The 17,239-nt window shown below is 36.2% G+C and overlaps 1 long non-coding RNA gene across 1 annotated transcript in view; it reads right to left on the minus strand.

The window, feature by feature from the left end:
• LOC115291765 overlaps positions 1 to 17,239 on the minus strand; it is a 597,304-nt gene that overhangs the window by 287,440 nt on the left and 292,625 nt on the right. The window contains exon 4 of the long non-coding RNA XR_003908662.1: positions 12,374 to 12,447. This is a non-coding gene — a long non-coding RNA (uncharacterized LOC115291765). The remainder of the gene's footprint in view (positions 1 to 12,373; positions 12,448 to 17,239) is intronic.

The raw sequence follows: 17,239 nt of genomic DNA on the forward strand, positions 1-17,239 counted from the left end.
CCTCTATCCTTAAAGGTCAGTCATTGTCAGGACTACTCTGATGGGATGTAGAATGAACTGACTCTGTGAAATAGAGTATCTCAGACTGCACAGTCCTCTCTTGCCTGGTTCCAATTCCGATATTCCACCCAATTCAGAGGCTCAAGTCTATTTAAGTACATCCTAAAGGGGATCTTTGGTGCCTGTCTTTAACCTAATGCTTCTGTGTTGACCCTCTGATTTCTTAAAACTCCTGTGAATTTTCTGTTGGGAATATAGTCCTGAAACCTTATCTTGCAGAGGTGTTTTCCTTTCCTTCTTTTTTTGTGTCCCCCTCAGTGAGTTAAAGAAGCCTGAAAGTCTAGTAAGGTTTACATCAGAGGGGAAGAAAAAGACAGACTCAGTAAGGAGTTGAGAAGTGAGCAGAAAAGTTAAGTGATCTAGGTCTGAGGAAGGTTACTGAGAGCCCTTGAAAAGAACTGTGAGGGAAAGGCAGCAGGAACATTGGGCCACCTATTGTGGGAGATGTATTATGGATGACAGAGATGGCCAAAAAACCAAAAGAAACCCAAAAAAGTTTTTTGGTGCATTTATAGGTTATATATTCAGACTAAAGACTCAGATTACTTTTAACAACTTTTGCTTGTTCAATTATTCTTTGTAAATGATTCACATATGAACCTGAATCATGAGAGAGTTCAGCTTTACACACACACACACACACACACACATGCACACACATCACACTTGTTAACAAGAACTAGTATCATCACGAAGCTCAGGAAACATTTGTTGAGTAAATGAAACACTCTGTTTAGAATATGTACTTTACTCTGTCTTATGGAGGTTGAGGCACTACAGTGACACTGAAAGTTCTGTATGGTGATGATTTTTCTCGGGCAATTTTTCCAAGAAACAAAAGGTAGTAATGTAAAAAATAATTTTTCATATTAATTTTCAAATTTACTTTCATAGTATTTATTATAACTAGTGAAATAATAAAAATGGCTAAAAATTAATAGTCTTCCATCAGTCTTTTTTGATTCTCAACCCTGTGAGATGACCATTATGAAGACTGTGGTCATACAACATGCACATTTATTCATTAAGTTTATTCATATAAATATTCATTGTTCTGAAAATTTGCTCTTTTCACTTAATAAATATGGTCATCCTCCCAAGTCAATAGTGATAGAGTTCATTCTTTTTTATATATATATTATATATTATATATATGTATGTATATGTGTGTGTGTCTACATATATATGTATGTATTTAATGTTTATTTATTTTTAAGAGACAGACCACAAGTAGGGGAGAGGCAAAGAGAATGGTAGACACAGAATCCTAAGCAGGCTCCAGGCTCTGAGTTGTCAGCACAGAGCTCGACACAGGGCTTAAAACCCACAAACCATGAGATCCTGACCTGAGCCAAAGTCAGATGCTTAACTGACTGAGCCACCCAGGCATTCCAAATTCATTCTTTTTCCAATGGCTGTATAATCTTCAATGACAAATGTCCATATGATATGATATATATATACACATAGTTATATTAATAAATTTAATATCCTTTTAAAAAACAAATTTTATTAAAATTTTACTAAATTTTTACACAGGATACTCAACCCTGAACACCCATCTGAAACTAGTTTTAGAAACTGAGAAAACCAGTAAATTACTCATGGTTCTTTACCTCAAGAAGTTACCTCACTATCTAATATGAGATAAAACAGTTAATTTTTTTAATTTTAGAGGAACTGGTCAGAGAATTTATAGCAAAGAATGCTTTCAAAATAAATCTTTAAAAGGAGTAAGATTACTGGCAATTCATTCTTAGTCATTGCTTCCAGTGTAGGAACAGTGCTTAGCAGCAACAGAGTACCTCCCTATGGCAACTCAAAAAACAAACTAATTTTCTAAATAGTAAGACCTCAGATAAAGCACCTTACTCCCAAAACCTCAAAGTGATTTGTAATTCTACTACTACTTTTACTGTGATAGTAATACATGATATTATGAACTATCTTTATTCCATAGAACTCTAAATACTTCATGTGTATATTTGACTTGTTTGTATAATATCTACAAGATGGAGAAACACGGCCCTAAAAAAAAGGAAAATGACCTTACGACAAAACTATATGACAATGCCTGAATCAAGTTTCTAGATAGTCAGCCTCATGCTCTTTCTTTCCATTAAACCTGCTGCCTCCCTCGTGGTAACTGCAATGATAACGTGGATATTGTGATGTAATCAAAGTCTCATGAAGCATGAGAGTCAGTACTAAATAAAAAACAAGGGTTTTTCATGTGAACTATTTCTCTGTCTACTTAAAGGGCTTATTAATAAAGCTTTGCTGGCAAGTTTTCTAGGTGAGATGGGTCTAAGTTAATTTACAGAGTAACCAGTCTAGTGGGCCCCTCCCACCGTCCAGTGCTGCACGAAGATAAGACATATAAAGCCCTAAATGTGTAACTTGAGTTTGCAGCTGTTCCTGCCAGCTCTAGTCCAGAGAACAGAACTCTGATGGTAGTAACAGTGGCAGTTATAACAATGTTATACATATATTGATTATTGACTATTAAATAAAGTGCTATAATATTCAAGTAAGTTAAGCAAAGAACAGTTCAGTAAAATTTTAACAAATTTCATATGGTCAAGTTTAGTGCAGAAATTGCAAACAAGTAAATGTCAAAAATCTTCATCTTTGAATACTCAGTAACTGTCAACATGAGCAAGCTTATTTTACTATATCTTTGAGGATACTGTATCATGGGAGGTTTATAACTCAGAGAATCTGATACTACTCAGAACAGTGAGTTCACTCTATATTCAATGTTTCATGACCTCCAGAAACAATGTCAGTTTAGCATGGCCTCTTCCCTTTTCCAGATGACAAAGAATGATGCTTTCACACTGCCTTTTGGGATACATGAAGGGGTGCATTTAGAGCCAATGTAGTGTACCTGTGTAAAACTTTTGTTCTCGAGGAATTTGTGCCTAATTCCCTGTAAAGTTACTGTTTCAAAGAGTCACAAGTCTCCTGATTGCTTCTCACCAGTCTTGAAGAGATTAGACAAGCTTCCTCCCCTTTACAAAAGCTTTTCTTCATTCAAAATTCCTTTGAGAACAAAACATTGAACCAGAATTGGATTTTTTTAATGTTTATTTATGTCTGGGGTGGGGGAGAAGTGAGGAACAAAAAGAGACGGGGGCAGAGGATCCCAAGCGGGCTCTGCATGGACAGCTTGGATGCTGACGGCAGTGAGCCAATGCGGGGCTTGAATTCACTCATGAACTGCGAGATCATGACCTGAGCCAAAGTCAGACTCTCAACCAACTGAGCCACTCAGGCACCCCCAGAATTAGATTTTTAACAAAATATTATAACATGGTTGAAAGCACTTTTTTCTCCTGACAAGTCTCAGCAGTTCAAAAAACATATCAATCTAATTTCTGATTTAGGGCTACTAGCAATATATTGCAAAGTGCAAGGATGAACCAAAGAACAAAGTCCCTTCTGCAAAGTCACTGAGTTATTTTAGAAGACTTGAAGGGACAGAAAGACTTGGAAGTCAAACTCAAGAAACAGAGAGGACAAAGTAACAGCAGTAGAACGCTACCATGTAGCTATCACTTCTAATTACCAAAAACTCGTTTGTGTAATGGCACCATTCTATAGTCACAACTAGTTTTAGAATAATTGTTGAAGTGTACTGATAGAAAATGACCTTCTCAGAAATGAAGGTGTATACATGCAGTGCTACTAAGCTGACACACAGAAGGAAATTTAGCATCACATCTGAGAGAGAGGTCCAGTAACAAGTGTTTCAGATTTTCTCCTCTTCTCCTTTTCCCTTCCTCCCTCCCTCTTTCTGTCTCGGTCTCTCCTACTTTAACCAAGAAGTTCAGTTCTAATGTAGATCTCAGTGGTCACTAGAAAACAATCTAACAATTCATAAGTATGTTTGGATTTTCACTTTTGCATTTTTTTTTTTTTTGGAAGCAGTAACAATGAGCTCTTTCACTGACTTATATCTCTGATCAGGCTTATAAGGCTTTAAATAAGTTAATCTTGAGAAGGAAAATATAAAACTTCCTTCTTATTGGCCTCATAAACAATAATTTTACTTCTTTTATTCTTTGAAGGTGTGTTCAAGTATGGTATAGCTTAGTGGTACCATTGTCCATGGTATGGCTGGGGTTTTGCGCACAGATGCACAGTGAATCAAGGTAATATGGAGATGAAAGACTAATGTCACAGATTTGACCTATCTTCCCAGCTCCTCATTTCTCAAAGAAGGAAATATGTAGAGTGCATTGCTTTTATTTCCAGACAAGGTGATATAACTTAATTTTAAAAGCACCCTTTCGCCATTCTTCCTTCTTGGGAAGTCTATGAGAGCATTCATTACAATTCTACTTTGCCAGAAAACTATTAAAAAATAAATTAAATTAAATTCAACTCTAGAGGAAAAAAACAATTCTATTTTGCCAGATAAAGAGTTGAGGTGTGAGGACCATAGAAGATTAACTAGCACCCGGAAGGCTGGTGGAACAATGGAAAGAATCCTTGGGTTCGGACAGCTGTGTTTGAATTCTGGCTGAAGCTTTTACTAAGATGTGTGGGGAAATTTCATCTCACTGAACCTTAGTCTCCTAAATTTTAAACTAAGGATTATAACATTGATCTTGAGGTACTGTTGAGGAAATTAAATGTGAAGAGCGTTAAGCAGAGAGGGCACCTGCTAAATGTAACTTTCTTTCCTTCCTAACTTTTTTCAAAGTTTGGACTATTAGAGAACTAATGACCTATGTGATCATCTGAGCTAAGGTGATAACAAAATGCAATAGATAAAAACACTAAGCAGGAGATAGTACAGAGTTTGAATCAGTTAGGCCTGGCATCAATATAAACTCACTTACTGGCTTTGCAATCTTGGATGTTAATCTTTCTGGAGCTCAGTATTCTCATTATAAAATGGAAATGATTCCTACTTTGCAGGGTGGTTGCTGAGTGTGGTAGCAAGCATTAAAGACAACTTTTATAAAGCATCTGGTACATTAAGTAAGCAGATTGTGAGTAATACATATTGTTCATATTTTTATTAATTAAAGCTTGTCTATAGACTCCTCTCCTGTACTTAATATTTCTTTTTCTACCCAAGACCTTGAAAGGGTTATAGTAGGGTGCTGATCACTGATTAGCTGGTTTAGCTTTGTTAATCTAGCTCCTAAGAATTAGGGTTACAGTTCCAACCTTGCCATTAACTATTTAACTGTATATCTTACTTAGATAGGAATTCTAGGCCTGAATTTTGTTCATCTGTAAAATGAGGAGGCTAGAATAAATAATTCCTAAGGTTCCCTGTTGCTATAATATTTTATAATTCTAGTGTCTTTTTATTGAGTTATAGCAGATAAATCCTCATATCTTTAGAGCTTAACCTATTTCTCTATGGTTTAATTTTCATATTCTCTTTACCGTATTTCTTTTCTCCTTCCTTCCTCCCTCCCTCTCCTTCCTTCCTTCCTCCCTCCCTCTCCTTCCTTCCTTCCTTCTTTCCTTTCATCTTCAAAAGGGGATAATTTCTATCACTTTTCAAAGAAACCAATATCTCCATTCTGACTTAGTGGTATTCCATGATATTAATGTATCATAATTTAATATAATCTGGATTTTGGGGTGCCTTGGTGGTTCAGTAGGTTAAGCATCCCACTTTGGTTTAGGTCATGATCTCATGATTCATGGGTCTGAGCCCTGCATCAGGCTCTGTGCTGATAGCTTAAAGCCTGGAGCCTCCTTCAGATTCTGAATTTCCCCCACCCCCTCTGTCCTTTCCCCATTCATGCTCACTCGCCCCCTCTCTCTCTCTCTCTCTCTCTCTCTCAAAAATAAATAATCATTAAAGCAAATTAAAATAGAATAAAATAAAATAATCTGGATTGGTTTTAATCCAGAAATTCAGTAATATTTTGGTTAGTAATAATGAGGATAATGATTCATTTCAAGGCTTTCTATGCCTCCAGGTTCCTGATCATTACACATGATAAAATATACCAAAATTAAAAGTAAGATTAAGGTTTAAAAGTGAAAAATACATCCTAGGAGTAAAACACATTTTTGGTACTCATTCCTACATTATGCAACGAGCACTTAAAAATAAACAAACATAAATTCATTAACCAACAACAGAATATTAACAATTATTAACAAAAAAGAAATACAATTAACTTGACCTTATCTTAGAAGATTGTCAGAACTCAATTTTGGTTATGCAGATGGGAAATATGTTGTGAACTGTTAGACCTTAGTTTCAGAAATCCAAACCCTCCTCAAACTTAGAAGTGAACCTTCAGTAAGGATTTGAAATAAATGTACAGATGTTATGAGCTTGTACATAAGATTTGCTTTTGAATTATTTTCATCTTATTCTACTCAATTAATATATTTATTATGTATTATATTTATTAATTTATTTTATATATACCTCTATTATGTGTTTTCCCAGTATATTCAAAATAAAATCCAAAGTCCTCACCCTGGCTACTCTTCTGACTTCATTTCCAATTACTCTCCTCCTTTGTTTACTTTCCTCTAGCCACTCTGGAATCCATTCATTTACTTGAATATACACAACGTTTGTCTTTGCTTGAAGGCACTGTCTATGCAGTTTCTGTCTGGAGCCTTCTCTGCCATGTTTTGGCCCCTCCCCCACATTTCTCACCTGCCTGATTCTTCTTGTGCTTCAACCATCAACTTAAATGACACTTTGTATGAGAATTCCTTTTTAAACATTCAATGGATAGTACAGCAGATTTTCTCCATGAATTATTATCTTACATACTTATCACCTCTTTTCATGAACTAAAATTTGTCATTTTTAAATTATTTGTTTACTTATTTAATGTCTGATTCCCTCAGGAGACTATAAGTTCCATGAGAGCCTAAGGGATCATTTCTATATTCCCAGGATTAGGCATGGTTGGGTAATGAATTAATGATTCTATTATGATTGATTCTGTAGAGTTTAGATATGTTAATTAAATATAGACTCTATTCCCAAAGAATGTATTTCCTAATAAAGGGATAATGCATGAACATAAGTATTGTTAAAAAATACAGAAAGTAATTCATATCTCAAAAAAAGTGTAGGTAAATGCTACATAAGTGTCTTAGGCCATTGTGACAAATTACCAAAAACCTGTTGACTTAACAGAAATATATTCTTTCACAATTTTGAATGCTAGAAATCCAGAATTAAATTGTCAGCAGAGCCACTACAGTACCAAATGAGTTTGGTAAGCAGGGAGAGTAGATTGTTTCTGGCTAGGTCAAAGAGGGAAGGTTTCATGGAATACTATTTAAAATAGGCCCGGAAGGATGGGTTAGATTTGCACATGGAAAAACAGAATAATGGCCATTCCAGATGGCAGGAACAATATTAATAAAGGAGGGGGGGATAGCGAGGAAATGTGGCCAGAGTGTGGTATATTAAACCACAAAATTAAGTCAAAAATGAGGTTAGAATTAGATTTTTTTTTTAAGTTTTTTTTTTAATGTTTTATTTATTTTTGAGACAGAGAGAGACAGAGCATGAGAGGGGGAGGGGCAGAGAGACAGGAAGACACAGAATCTGAAGCAGGCTCCAGGCTCTGAGCTGTCAGCACAGAGCCTGATGCGGGGCTCGAACCCACGAACCTGAGATCATGACCTGAGCTGAAGTTGGAGATTTAACCGACTGAGCCACCCAGGCGCCCCAGAATTAGATTTTAGATGGTCATGAATATTGGTTAGAAATTGTTTGGTAATTAATCTAGAATTACTGAAGTTTTATATGAACAGAGGTGACATCATCTTAAGGCTCCTGCTTCAGGGAACCTAATGAGGCAGCAGTGTTTGGGATGAGCTGGTCTCCCTTCTCCCGTCTCTCTCAATTAGGAGATCATTGAGGCAAGAGAAGACGAAAGCCTAAGACAGAGGTACCAAGGAAGGAGAATTAGCAAGACTTGGCCATTTACTGGACACCCGGGGAAAGGGGGAAAGCAAGAATGATATATTTTGAGTCAAGATGACGTGGATAGTTGAGATGAAAAAAAAATTAATATAGTCAAAAGGAGGATTATTTTTAAATAGGAGGACAAATTCAATTTTGATATACTGATTCTGAGATTTACATAAGGACTTTGAAAATATAGGACTGGGATTTGGGAGAGATATCAGGACTAGAGATACATATGTGTGAGTTATCAGTGATGAAATGACTGAAGTCATGCAACTCTGGAAAGCAGTGTCAAATTATGGGAAGACTCTGAATGTGGGGTGACAGATACATTCACATTCTGTCCTTTACATTACTGGCTATATATCCTGGGACAAACTGTTTAATCCCTCCACTTTCTCATATATACAGAGGGGGGTTAATAATATGATTCTTTAGTTAGGATTACAGAATTTAAGTATTTAAAAGGACCTATATTTTTAAGATATGCTTTCATATTTTGGTGGCATGATTCCCAGTAAGAAATTTATTTATTTTGTGATCTACTACCTTAAAAATTTGTAAAACACTTTCTATCATTTTTTCCCTATGATACTATTTCATTAAACGCATATTACCTGTGATCTTCTAAACTGATTCCATGACATATGAATAAGTTGCAACCCACATTTTGGAAAACACTGGTTCCAACCAGCATCCCAAACTCAGATCTCATCGTTACTATTCACTGTTCCCTCAACTTGCATTTTTGATACTTCCTCTCCTTGGGCTACTTCTTAATATCCTACAGTTTCTTGATGGTCCAGAAGAGATGAGAACTATTTACTTACTCTACTGCACCTGTATAACATTCTGTCTTTAAGAAAGATGTATCTATTGCCCAGACTATAAACTCCTTGACGATAGGGATTATAGTTATTTACCTTGGTAAAGTGATTTGTTCATAAGAGGAACAGAATAAAATTTAACATATTATTATAGAGAAAAGAGAGAAGCTGTCTGAGGAGAGAACCTTTCTGGGCACTTATATCCAAGGCCCTGCCCTGACATCCTCACGAATGCTTCAATTCTTCCTTCTCTATATGCCGAAGCTTCCACTGAGTTTTTTAAGGCAGAACACCATCTCCTGACTTAGGTTACAAAGACATGAACCACTAATATTTTGTACATAGAAACCTGAGCTTCTTCACAGTGGGATGGAAAGGTTTGGAAAGCATAAAATAAATCTGAGGAAGAAAGTAAGATATATCTAGGATTTAGCTCTGGGTAAAATAATAGAAAAATTCCCACACTGGTCTCTTTGGATTGCTAAATGACAGAATCCAATAAAGGCAACCTGAAATAAATTACTAGGGCAAGTAATTCATTTTAAATTATTAAAGTTTATTTCATTTTTTTCAGACCCTGAAAAACTTTTCTCTGACAGAAATGACCCCTGGCAACAGTGACATTCTGACACCATGCGTGATGCACTCTCTTGGGAAGTCTGAATTCCATGTCACAATGGCTCTGTTCAGATTGCTGGTTTTATCATGCCTATAAGCGCAATTAAACTACTGAAGTTTCTAATGGTCTTCTGTCCACTTTGTAAATCATCATAAAGAATAAGTCAACCAAATAAATTTGCTGCCATGTGACTCACTGCACAACCAGAGGCATGATATCAAAACATATTTTCAAAAATGGAAAAAAAAACCCTTTTTTGACAACAATGAATGTTTTCAGAATACCCCTTATATACTAATTTTGGGCCAGTTAGTATAGGGGACTAACAGTTCAATGGGTCTCATAAAATGAGCCTAGACAATTTGTTCCTCAGGAGACACTGCTCAGGCTCTGGGTAGAGAGGAAAGATCAAAGCCTCAGAGTCTCAATTCGGATTTACTCTCAGGCCTACATGTCTAAAGGATGATCTGCATTGGTGGGCATTATGGTTTGGCTAATTTGCATGCCCCACCCTGGGCCTCAATTTGCTTATTTCAAAATGAGACTACTGGACTTCTACTTATAGATTTTCAACCTGTAATGTTTGATGAAGCTCTACCTTTAAATCCTTTTCGCCTCAATTATTAATCTTAAACATGTGAAATGTGTTTATAAAGTTCTTTGATGTCCTTAAATGCTATGCAACATGATAACAGTGCAATTCACTAAGCCTAAATTTTATCATTTTAGTTTTGCCTCAGAGGCCATGTTTTATGAAAGCCTTAATTTGCATCACCAGCAGCTGATTTAATAAAAATGAAGGGACCTCTTTTGGAAATAAATTAAAATTGGTGGGGGAGGGCAAAGAACTTTATGTAAAGAAAACACCCAAAAAAACCCAAACAAACTCAGGAAGCTAAATTTAGAAGTGGTCAAATGGTTCTGAGTTCTAAAGAATGCTGTGCTCTTAATGGTGCTGAGAAACTTGTCCTGGCTTTTTACGCACTGAGAGCTGAAGTCTCTAAAGGCAACTTCCCTAACCGGTGGCCTGTTAACCCCACACCTATCATACCATGTGCCCATTTCCTTGAAGCACAATTCACTGCATGGCAATTAGACCAACAGGTGAAGAGTCCATCCTGGAGTCAGGTAGGTTTATCTTTAGAGACAACTCCATATACGGAATGTGAGACACACAACCTAAATGGAAACCTGGTGGAAACCATCTCACAAAAAAAGGATATGGTATGAATGGGCCCTCCTCATCCTAGTGATGAGAGAGAAGTGTAAAATCAATGAGGAGAAAGACTGGGAGACGGATGCCTGATATGATATGATGAACAGCTCGTTTGCCTTTGACAAATTCCTTTAAACTGCCTTCCTGTCAAAAACTTTCTTCAGCCCCTTTCTCCTGAATAATACGCATTAGTAAATTTTATAACTGTATTAGTAACAGTAGCTATTTCTTGATTACTATTATTGTGCCAAGCACTGGAGATTACAAAAATGAGTAAGAAACAGACCCTACTTTTGGAGACCTTCCTGTCTATGGGTTTAAACTGTTGTAGTTATGACAAAAATAATAATAGGCATCATTTATCACTCATACCAGCCAAGCACTGTGCTCAGTGGGCAACGCATAAGCTGCCCATCCAAGCTTCCTTTCCATCCATCAGATACCCTGACTGTGAGATGATCTTGCTCTGTCCACGCATCATCTCTCTCCTCCCACTAAAAAATGGACGTGGCAGAAATTCAGACGACAGATAGAGATATTTCAACAACTTCCAGACTATCTATATTCAACACACAAGAATGATAGCCAATAGTGAAAGGGAGCAGTGAACCAAAGTGAAAATGGAAGAAACGGAATCACCTTTAGTGCACTCTGTTGGACAGACATGGTGGCACTCTGAAAACCACGATGCAGTGGATGCCGCATCCAGCATTCCAACAATGACTCAAGGAGATGAATATTATTCAAGTGTTTTGAGACTCTCTAAGGAAAGATCTTGCAACACATTAAACTGCAAAGCTTAGGAAGAAATCATAACATTCTGGATTTCATTACCAAAATGTACATTTTCATCTAAAATTTAAAAAAAAGATTTACTTTTCTCGTAGTATTTCACAACCTTTGAGTGCAGTATTAAAATGCTTTCCTTTTCCCCCCACCAACTATAAGCTTCTGTTTTCTTACCCTGGGCGTCTGAATCTTTTATATGCTCGGGTTCTATTCACTGCCTGTTATTCAGACATTGAAATCCCAAGTGTTAATTGTTCTTCCAAGTACATTGACAAAACAGCAGCTAAATAAGGGTAGACCAGACTGTGGTAGACTCTGACATGCATTTATGGAACAATGGGGCTCTGAGAGACAGCCTTGTAGCTCACGGGAAGACATAAGATGTGCTATTTTGACTGCTTCATAGCAGAATGGGGAACACACGCACACAAGGGAATTATGCATTTTACTTAGTTTTGCCCAAAGTCCTCAAGGCAACAGAATCTTGTGATGTCATCATGAACTTTTTTCTCTACATTTCCATTGATACAAAGGCTAAAAATTTCTAATGACATCACAAAGGAAAAATGAATCTACTCTGATTCCATAAGAAATCTATTACCTTCGATGAGACTTAAACAAAAATGTGAGAATCCTTCCTGTCAGGGTGTATGTCACTGTGCGGATGCACAGTGGGTGACACCCTCCCTAATGCAATTCAAACCAGGCAAAAAAAAAAAAAAGGATTCACAATTTAGGTTGAATAAAAAAGACATACTGAATATTGTGCCCAGCAAATTTTCTTTTTTTATAGAAGGAAATCATTTAAACATATATTTCTTCAGGGATATTCAAATTTTTACTCATGCTTGGTTACTATGTTACCAATGTTTTTGTCTTTTCTTGGGTTGGTCACAAAATCACAGAGAAAGAAGGTACAGGAAGCTTTCACTTACAGGAATGCAGTGCAGCTCAATCTTTTGTTTTTAAGGTGCAGTGATTTTAGTCTCTAAATGTAACTTCAGGCAGTCTGAAAAGAAACAGGTTAAAATCTCTTTCAGTTATAATTGGTATTTCAGATTTAATTAAAAATTAAACTTTCATAATGTTTCACCATCCAAAGCAATGCATTATCAGTCAAGCGTGGCTTTTTTTTCTGTTAAGGAAAAAAAAAACCCTCTTCCCAGAGTAGTTTTTTAATGAAAAGAAAAGGATCTAAAGAGGGAAAAAAAGCAATTCTGAAAAACAAAATATGCCTCCCTGTTTAGGACTTCATAATGATATGACTAGAAGCTCAGTGCCTCTGAATTTTAGCTAAATTCTATCTGATTAAAAAAAAAAAACTCCTAAACAACAATTTCACAGCCTAAAGATTACATAAAATGTTAATTTTAGACAATGGAGAAGGAAATCTATTATCTGAATATGCATGTTTAAGGGAAATTAGGACTTCACATAGAATTAGAAAAAAAAATGTTAAATCTACTACTTTCAAGGGACTGAAATGGTGGTGGGGCAGATGGTGAAGGAGAGGTAAATGAACATATTTAGCAACACGGAATGCCCGTTGCAGTGGATTGTGGGCTGGCGTGCTGTACACCACGCCATCTACACGCACGTCTCCTCACATGCAGCCACTGCTCTGGGAAGCAGCATGGGAAGACCCTCAGGATTCGAACTTGACTTCCTGGTTTAAATAACTGAACCGCATTTCTTAATGTGTATTTTCAATCTTCAGTTAAGAGTCCAGGCGTTAAAATATCTGACTACGTCATAAATGTTTGGGCTTAGACTGTTACACTATTTTTTCAATCCTTTCTTTCTTCATTCGACACCATCTCTAAATAACAGTTAAAAAAAAAAAAAGAAACAGACTAGATTAAGTCATCCCTATTTTTAGCTTTAGATAACTGACACTACATGATTTAGAAAAATATAGCTTTTTTAGTGTAAAATGAAGATAATACAATTATCTTCAGCTTACTTCACAGCACAGCAGTACATTTTTTACATATTTGTAGCACTAAATATTACATCTTTATGTCCACTTTCACATTAGTGCAAGGTAATATTTTAGTATCTCCACATATGAGAGCATGATCATAAATCATTCTGAAATTGCATCTATTATTAGAGATTGCATCTAGTTCCGACTTATGAATTCTATTTTCTTTTTCTCTTGAAGTATATGGAGGTATATTTTAGGTATTGTGTCTACTTGATATATATAGATTTTAAATGCAAACTGGTTCAGATTCACGAAATCCATCCATGAATGGATCAGGAAAAAAAAAAATCACTGACATTGACTAACTAAACTTTTCCCCTGCTTCTCACATGCCTGAATTAGACTAAAAATGCACCAGTGTAAAGACAGAAATTATGGAGGCGTCACCAGGGACAAGTGAATGAGAGGAGGGGAGTTCACATCTTTCCTTATAAGGCAACAAAACATTCATAAAAGAAACTGACAAAAATAACTCATGCTCAGAATTATATGGAATAACAATAATCCTCGATAAAGGATTCAGAAATAGAGAGACTGCCCACCTCTATATAAATCTGAATTACCGATTGGTATTGTTCTACTCACTGTTCAGACAAGGTTAGTAAAAAACCGATTCACTATCTAGTTCATACAGAAAAATGTGATGGAAACTAGGCTGCATATTTATGTATAAACTATTTAACTGACAACCAGCAGTTCAATTTAATCAGTCAGATTTCCTTTGCCTCAATTCACCAGATGTTGAGTCAACTGAACTATCAGTTCAAAATAAGAAAGTAATTTCTATGAACACGGTGTCTGCTAGGTTACATTCTCCTCCTTCCTCATGTATTCCTCCTCTTTGACCTTTCTCTTCACTTCTGCTTCTGCATGTTTCTTCCTTACTTTCACTTTCTTCCTTATTTTTTCCCCTCTCTTTTTTCCCCCTTGGTGAGGGTAATGAAGCTCAAAAATAACATCTTGTATCCTGTTGAGGGAAACTTGGTCACAACTATCCTTCCAGATGACAAACTCATTCTTAAATGTCTGTTTCCCAATCCAAAGAAAACAGAGCAATTGAGAAAATAGAGACGCAACATCACTTACCACTACCAACACCACCACTTTTAATTCCCACGCTGCATTCATCACAAGGAGGACTAAAGTTTATTTATATTATCCCCTAACCTCAAATAGGACCACAAATAAGACTAATAACAGGACCATTTTGTGGCACTCAGGCAAACGGCTGGGCAAAACAGATGGATCTTACTTTGCGCCAGGACTCAAAAAATACAGTCGCCAACTCACTGTTGGCGACTACATATCTTGGCCCAAAGATGGACCTGGAAATGGGACCAGTTGTCTTTGATATGAATACTGTTCCTATTCATATCTGCCTCATGAGATAATCACTAACTCTGTCACCATGTAGTGGGGTTAAGTATTGGATAGAAACTGGACAAACGGTCATCAAGGAAGTGAAATATTCTGAAGGCATGTCGGATTAGATTAAGGAGCACAAAGTCAGGGCTAGAACATTTTTGGCACTACTGTCTACTTTCCAACTTCCTGGTTTTTTTCAAGTTCAGTACTGTACACTGTACCCACCTTTAAAGTAGTATATTTCCAGAGTATGTGTGAACAGTAAGAATAACTTGCTCTTGACATTTCAGGTTCTAAAATCTGTTAAATTTTTTTAAAGTCACCGAGATCAATCTCAGTCATTATTAAAATTGACCACCAATGTTAGACTTCTTTAATCAGGACAAAACTATGTAAGGCTTTATAGATTACAGTCAACACCCAGTGATGCACTGGGAAACAGCTCAGTCAGTAATCAATGCAAATTACAAAGCCCGGAAGAATGCTTCTCTTGGCAGAGACCCTTTAGCAAAAGAGTTGTGCATTCTGCACTAGTTAGAGATTCTGAATGGCTTTCCAGAGAAGTAGCAAATGCATTATATTACAGTAACCTATCGTGTAACTCACAAGTCCAAAAAACAAAGCCCCAGACAACAAAGAAAACTGAAGGGGGGTGAGAAACTATAGATCTGAACACTGACTAGTAACAAAGGGCTGCTTCTGACCACACTCTACTTTTTTAAAATCTTCACAAGCATAGACGTTTCAGGCCTCGCCAGGTCACAAAACTTCAAGAAAAGAACAACAAAGCACTCCAGTTTAGGAGATCTATGCTAATTCAGGCATTTCTCTTGATGTTCTCCCAACAATTCAGCATCGATTGTATCTTGCTCAGATTGTGTTTGAGAGTTCACTCACCTCTCTATGATTTATCCATTCTGACACCACTCAGATGATTTTTAAGAGACAAGCCCTGTCTGTGGTCAGTGTAGAGGGGAAATTATAATATTTTAATTATGTTTTAGTCTTTTATTTCTTTTCACTTAAAATTTTTTTATTATGGAAAATCTCAAGCACATGCAAGAGTAGAGAGCTTAGTAAAATGAGCTTCCATGTACTTACTCATTACTCACAGTCCATCTTTTTTAATCTATACTCATCCACTTTTTCTTCTTTCAGCTCATTTTATTTTTTTAAATTTTTTAATGTTTTTTATTTATTTTTGAGAGAGGGAGAAACAGCTTGAGCAGGGGATGGTCAGAGAGAGGGAGACACAGAATTCGAAGATAGGCCCCAGGCTCTGAGCTAGCTGTCAGCGCAGAGCCTGATGCGGGGCTCAAACCCACGAACCGCAAAATCATGACCTGAGCTGAAGTCGAATGCTTAACTGACTGAGCCACCCAGGTGCCTCTCTATCAGCTCATTTTAATGACAATTCCAGATATCATATCATTTTATCCACAAATATGTTAGTATGTAGTACTAAAAAATAATGACTTCTGAAAATCATAACAAATATCATCATCCCATGTCAAAAATAATAGCGATCCTTTAATTTATTAAATATCTTAGGTCAAATGATTGAATTTTAAATGCTTGTTGTTCTTTGTTCATTTTTATGGCTGGTTAGTTTGACTTAGAATCTAAACAAGATCCACACATTATATTTAAGTCATATAACTCTCTTTGAACTGATAAATTCCTCATTCCTTTGTTTTTTTTTTTTAATTTTAACTTTTCATTCTGGAACAGTGTCATGCTTATGGAAAAGTTGCAAAGATACTACAGAGAATTCCTATATTTTCTTCACTAACAGCAACATCTTATATAACCATGGTAAATTTGTCAAAAGAAGGAATTAACATTGGTACAATACTGTTAACTACATACTTTGTTCAGATGTTACCTGTTTTCCACTAATATCTTTATTCTATTCTAAAGGTCTAACTTCGGACACCACACTGCGTTCAGTTGCCTTTTCTCCTAAAGCTTCTCTAATCTGTGACAGCTTCTCAGGTTTTTCTTGTTTTTTATAACCTTGATAGTTTGAAAAGTGGTGGTCAGATATTCCTCAATTTGGGTTTGTCTGATGTTTTTCATGATTAGGTTGGGATTATAGTTTTAGAAAAGAATGCATATGAATGAAGAGGTCTTCTTGTAACATCCTATCAGGGGGTCCATGATATCCACAGGACTTATCACTGGGGATGTGAATCTTGGTCATTTGGTTAAGGGAGTGTCTGCCAGGTTTCTCTTTCCTTAGTTTTAATTAGCATAATTTCACTTTTAATAGTCTATTGAGGTGTAATTTATATAACATTTGCCCTTGTAAGCATACAACTTAAGGATTTTAAATAAATTTAGAGTGATATCCTGCTTTTATTCCTGATGTTGGTAATCTGTTATCTTTTCTACTTTTCCTTCTGTCATTCCAGTTAAATGTGTCAATTTTGTCATTCTCTGCAAATAA

Source organism: Suricata suricatta, chromosome 5 (assembly GCF_006229205.1).
Source record: "Suricata suricatta isolate VVHF042 chromosome 5, meerkat_22Aug2017_6uvM2_HiC, whole genome shotgun sequence".
Classification (NCBI taxonomy): Eukaryota; Metazoa; Chordata; class Mammalia; order Carnivora; family Herpestidae; genus Suricata; species Suricata suricatta.